Raw genomic sequence first — 6,259 nt, forward strand, 5'->3', positions numbered from 1 at the left:
AATTTCATTTCAAATGGTCTTAATGCAGGATTTGAACCAACCACACTCCAGGGCAGCCCCCATGCTCAGGAGCAGGTGACGACATAAATAGGGCTCCATGATTCTGTTTTTGTTTTCATTTTTTTTTTAAAGTGGCTTTTTTCTTTTTTAAGAAGGATAAAGACCATGAAGTTGGGTGAGTAGAGGGAGGAGGATCTGGGAGGAGTTAGGGGATAAGAAATAGTAAGATAAAAAGGTATACTGTGTAATACTTTCAAAGAAAAGAATATTAAAAAGCCGGGCGGTGGTGGCGCACGCCTTTAATCCCAGCACTCGGGAGGCAGAGGCAGGCGGATCTCTGTGAGTTCGAGGCCAGCCTGGGCTACCAAGTGAGTCCCAGGAAAGGCGCAAAGCTACACAGAGAAACCCTGTCTCGAAAAATCAAAAAAAAAAAAAAAAAAAAAAAGAATATTAAAAAGAAACAAGGAAATATATGTAAAATATGTTACAGGGCCCGGTGAAGACCCAGGGCATTATGTAGCTAACTAACAATGACAACAACACCCACCTGTATTAGGAGCTGGAGAGGCTTGGTGATTAAGAGCACTTGCTGCTCTTGCACAGGACCCACGTGATAGCTCAGAACCACCTGTAACTACACCAAGGGGTCTGGTGTCCCTTCTGGCCTCCATGGCCACTGTATGCACATGGTACACTGATGTATATTCAGGTAAAATGCTCATATGCATACAATTTAAAAAAGTGAGATAAACTCACACAGGCGCGCGCGCACGCGTGCGCGCACACACACACACACAAAATAATACATTAAATTTTAAATCTGTGTTAGTGGACCCACTGGGGAGTCGATCGTCTCTCCCTCCCCTTCTTCCACTCCTCTACAGAGACCCACTGCTTGGTTCTGTACTCTCATTTGCCTTTGCTTTACGAGGTATGGGTGTTTCCCTGCCTTCTATATGTATGTTTATACCCATAGATGAGTGCTGCTCTCATTCTCACCCTTGGTCAGTGGTGGGTTGGTTGATTGATCATCGCAGTGGGCAGTGTTAACGCAGAGAGATGTAACTGCTCCAAGTGCCGAGGATAAGTGAGTGCTGAGTGCTCAGTCCTAAAGGAGACACCCATATCCCTCCATGCAAGACTCCGGGCACACCATGGAGAAGTGTGAAGGGAGAGTGTAGGGGCCTGAAGATGGGGAGCAGTGCTGCCACATGCTGTCTGCTGCACAAGACGTTTCATTGCAGCTGTGGTCCCATGCACACTACTGAGCTCTTCAGCATTTGCAGAGGAGCCATTGGCAGCTAAGGATTGCTAGGGGAGTGGCAGTCATGTTCTTCACTGGTGTAGTCACTGGGAAGTCGTCTACGCTCCAATAAATAATCTCTCACCATGCCCATGGAAGAACCCTAAACTCCCAACAAGAGCCATGAAAGTAGAGGAGGGGGGACCTGCTGGGAAGAAAAGGGGCTCACAGGAGTGGGTGGGGAAAAGGATGGGACCCTGGGGAGTATGATCAATATACATTATTATTATAATACATTATTATATGTATGAATTGTCAAGGAATAAATATTCTATTTAAAATGAGGCCTGGTTGCCCGGTGGTGGTGGCACATGCCTTTAATGCCAGCACTCGGGAGGCAGAGCCAGGCGGATCTCTGTGAGTTCGAGGCCAGCCTGGGCTACCCAGTGAGCTCCAGGAAAGACGCAAAGCTACACAGAGAAACCCTGTCTCGAAAAACCAAAAAAAAAAAAAAAAAAAAAAAAAAAAAGAGGCCTGGCAAGATGGCTTAGCATGTAAAGGCACTTGCCACGAAAGCCTGAGGACCTGAGTTCAACCCTGGAAACCATGTCAAAATGCAAGGAGAGAACTGATTAAACAAAGTTGTTCCTGTCTCCTGATCTCCACAGGTGTGACATAAGAATATATTTCTCCTCATCTATCTGTCTATCTATCTATCTATCTATCTATCTATCTATCTATCTATCTATCTATCTATCCATCTATCTATCTATCTTGATATGCATGCACACATATAATTTGGTTGCATAATTTTCAAATCAGTTTCTAGTGTTCAAGGATGGCTTAGGCTCTAGACAAACTGAAGGAGCCGTCATCCTTTTTGACTAATTATATTCCACTATTAATCTCTCCCTTATGCTTTCAGGCATTATCCAGTGCCTGTCCATTCACATAGGTGAGACATTCTCTGGCTTACAGATGTGTGGCATATGGCTGACTGCCTGTGGGGTATGAGCAGATGTGGTGCATGCAGTCTCAGGTCCCAGCACCTGAAGGGATGTGCTTGCAACCCATCCATCCCCCACCCACCTCTAAGCTGGAGTTTGATACTATTCTGGCGAGCCTGCTTCAATACTCCAGGAACAAGAAAAAGTATATGGAAAGAGACAGATCCACAAATAACTGCAAAATATGACAGCCTAGAACTATTTCCCTCTACATCCATCTGTGAATGAGAAACCAAGACACACTTTATTTGAGCCACTCTGTTTTTGGGTCTCTCTTACTATATACTCAGCCCAACTACCAGGCATGATCAGGAATGGAGAACATAGGCCCCATCTCACTGATGAGCAGGAAGGAGAAATTTCCTGTACCTCACTTGGTGAAACATTAACATATAAAACACAAGCTCATTGGAATACTCCTGTTCATGAGTGGGCTCTTCAGCATCCATCTATCATCTATCCATCTGATATATCAATCATCTATTATCTGTCATCTATCAATCACCTATGTATGTACTTATGTTCTATCCATCTAGTGATCTATCATCTATCTATGTTTCTATCATATTTATCTATCTATCTCTCATCTACCCATCTATAATTTATCTATCTATATCTATCATAAATCAATATTCTATACACAATTTGTCTATTTATAATTTATGTATCACCTATCTATAATCTATGTATCTAGCATCTGTTCTATCCACCCATCTACTGTTTATCTATTTATAATCTATGTGTATGTATGTGGGCATCTGGTTGGAGAAGGAAGAACACAGAGCATCCTCTTCATAACCATCAATCTGCAGAGGGAAATCACTTGATGATAGGTTGTGTGTGGTGGTGAGACTAGGGACTCATGGTTCAGGATTTCAGTGCTCACAGCCTATTTTCATAAGTTGTTCAGGTCATGACTTTCTCATCTAAAATGAGGATTTCAATGCATATTTTATGAACTTTTAAAAAAGAATTGAATGAGATGATATATTTATAGGTCCTGACCCAAGGTCTGGTAAAAAAAAAATATAGACACTAAATTGTTTGTTGCTGAGATGGTTCAGTGGGTAAAATATTTGCTGCATGATCATGAGGACCGTGCGTTCAATCCCCAGGGTAAAGCTGGGCATGATAGGACTCACCTCTGATCCCAGCACTCCTGTGGTGAGATGGGATGCAGTGATCCCAGCACTCCTGTGGTGAGATGCGCGGCAGAAACAGGAGAGTCTCTAGAAGTTCATAGGCCAGCTAGTCCTGTGAACACAGTGGCAGCAAAGAGGCCCTGTCTCAAACAAAATGGAAGGCAAAGACCACCATCTCTCTCTCTCTCTCTCTCTCTCTCTCTCTCTCTCTCTCTCTCTCTCTCCTCTCTCTCTCTCTCTCTCTCTCTCTCTCTCTCTCTCTCTCTCTCTCTCTCACACACACACACACACACACACATGGCCTTGTGAGTACCATTAAAGTGTCCTACCACTGAGCCACATGCCTAGCCCCATGGAATCTCCTTTCCATAGCCTAGATATTTAATCATGTATCAGCTACCTCTTCAAGATGTGCAGGATTGGACATGGTCTGACTCTGGAAATTCTTTGGATTCATCTCAGATGCCTTTCTCTTGCCATGGTTTTCTGTGACTCCCTGAAGCTCATGGCTAACCTCCCGCCAGTGCTGGGACCACAGAATTCTTGCCTGCCTCTGGATCTGACAGTTGTATTTCTGCAGAGAGATTGAAAGTTTCTTGCCAGTTGTGATTGGCAGGATGATGACTTTCTGAGATGCCTGCACCCTAATCTATGGAGCATGTAAATATGTTCAGTGATAGAGCAAAAGGGCATGGAGTAGAGGGTGTTACTGTTTCCTTCCCTGCTAAACTGAAACTAGGGGATGGTCCTGGAATATCTGCATGTCATCAGTCCACAGAGCCTGAAAAATATGGAAGCAGAAGAGACTCAGAAAGAATCCTGGAGAAGCAGGGCCAGAGAGGGCATGCTGCTGGCTTTGGAGATGAAGGGAGGGACCATGCGCCAAGGAATGTAGGCAGCCTCTTGGAGCTGAAAAGGGTGAAAACACAGATTCTCTTCTAGATCTTTGGAAAGTGTAACTGGGTGATGAAGTGAGTTTTGTTTAGAGACTAGGTTTTAGCCTGGTAACTGAGTTTTGTCTAGTGACTTGATTTTGCCCTGGTAATTTTAGCCACCTCGGACTGCTGATGTCCAGCCTGGGAGGTTACTCATATGTGCTGCTAAATTAACAGTTAAGTTAGAGCTGTAAAAAACTTTCTTGCCCATGTGTCAGCCTGGTCTGTCACACTCGTGCTTTAAGATTCCTGTCTTGTAGCACAGGCTTGCCTCCAACTCATATATAACTGAGGATGACCTTGAACATCCAATCTTCATGAACTACCATGTCCAGTTTATGCAGTGCTGGGGATGTAGCGCAGGGTTCTATAGATGATGGGCAAGGTACCTACTCACTGAGCTACATCCACGGCCCACCTGCCTTTGTAACACATGTCCTCATCCTCTCCGTTTGGCATGATCTCATCTGTCCACTTGATCTCTGGCCACAGGGTCTTTCCACAATGACAGAAATGCCTACTCAGCTCACCAGCTAACCTGCTAGTGTCTGGGCCATCCAGCACATGTTTATCAAATACTTATTGAATGCATAAACGAATGTAAAAGAACAAATGGAAATTTCAGAGCTCATTGCCCTCATCGGTAGGGTTTCTTATTTTGACAGGCTGTTTAGAATTTCTGAGTACGCACACGGAGATGGGAGGATCAAATGGTGGAGACCACATGACAGGTTAGCAGGACACACAGACCAGGAATTCTGGCTACTGGCCAAGCCAATTCCTAAAATCCAAGCTGTTTTGGGGAACAAAGGAGGCTGGAGGAGGTAGAAACTCAAACTGAGATACACAGGTGCAGAGGCCAGAGAGTAATTTTCAGGAGTCAGGCCGTTCTTCCCACCACGTGTGTCCTGGGGATTCAGCTGCCAGGCTAGGTAGCAAGTACCTTTACCTGCTGTGCCATCTTGCCAACTCCCTAAGCCTATAATTAATTGGTTGTAAATCTATAGTGACCAGAAGAAGCGGGGGAGGTGAATGTCCCATGAAATGTCCCTTTGAAGGCTTGGATGGGACACTTGAAGTTTTAAATACCCTGCAACAGTTTGGCTCCCTCACCATGAGACCCAACCCTCTGCAGTCGCTGGAGTGTGTGTTTGTTTAATTAGGGCACCGAGTAGAGCCTCATCCGGTGGCAGATGTTGCCATGTGTAATGTAATAAATAAAAGTCTTTATAGGACCCAGCAGGCAGCAGAGCCTTCGGTTAGCAGATGGCAAAATATTAAGCTGGCAGAGCAATAACTTAACTGCCTGAATCAGCTGGTCCCTGCCCAGAATTGCTCTGACATGAATCAACTTCATATAGGATATGTCACTCAGCCTCAGCCACTGGGCCCTCACCTGCCCTCCCTCCCCTTCCCTGCAAGGCCTGTTTTTACTTTAGCATCCCGTTATTAAAATCAGCTTCCTGGGAATGAAGTCCTGGAGCCCCATTAACTGGTTGATGAGAGATACACACTGGGCGAGGCTGTGGGCTTCCTCTGGGTGGGTAAGGGTGTGCCATGAGGGTGATGTCCTTCAGGCCTCAGTCAGACAGTGTGCTACCTGGCCCTTGGGTCCTCATGGTGCTTGAAGACCATCCCACTTGGCTGCAGAAATCCTCTTGCTGGGGCAGAAAGGATGACTGCTAGCCTAAGGGTACTCAAGGGGAGGAAAAAGGGCCTTTTACTCTGAAAGCACAGAGCTTGGAAAGAGACTGAGTGCCATTTATAACATTGCCCAAGGGGGGGAAGAGAGAGAGAGAGAGAGAGAGAGAGAGAGAGAGAGAGAGAGAGAGAGAGAGAGAGAGAGAGGCTTAGGATGGCTCGGGTCATGTAGGGACTCTAGATAATGGCCTCCAGGGCCAAGGACTTCTGTCTTTTCCATAACCCCACAGG

Source organism: Peromyscus maniculatus, chromosome 1 (assembly GCF_049852395.1).
Source record: "Peromyscus maniculatus bairdii isolate BWxNUB_F1_BW_parent chromosome 1, HU_Pman_BW_mat_3.1, whole genome shotgun sequence".
Classification (NCBI taxonomy): Eukaryota; Metazoa; Chordata; class Mammalia; order Rodentia; family Cricetidae; genus Peromyscus; species Peromyscus maniculatus.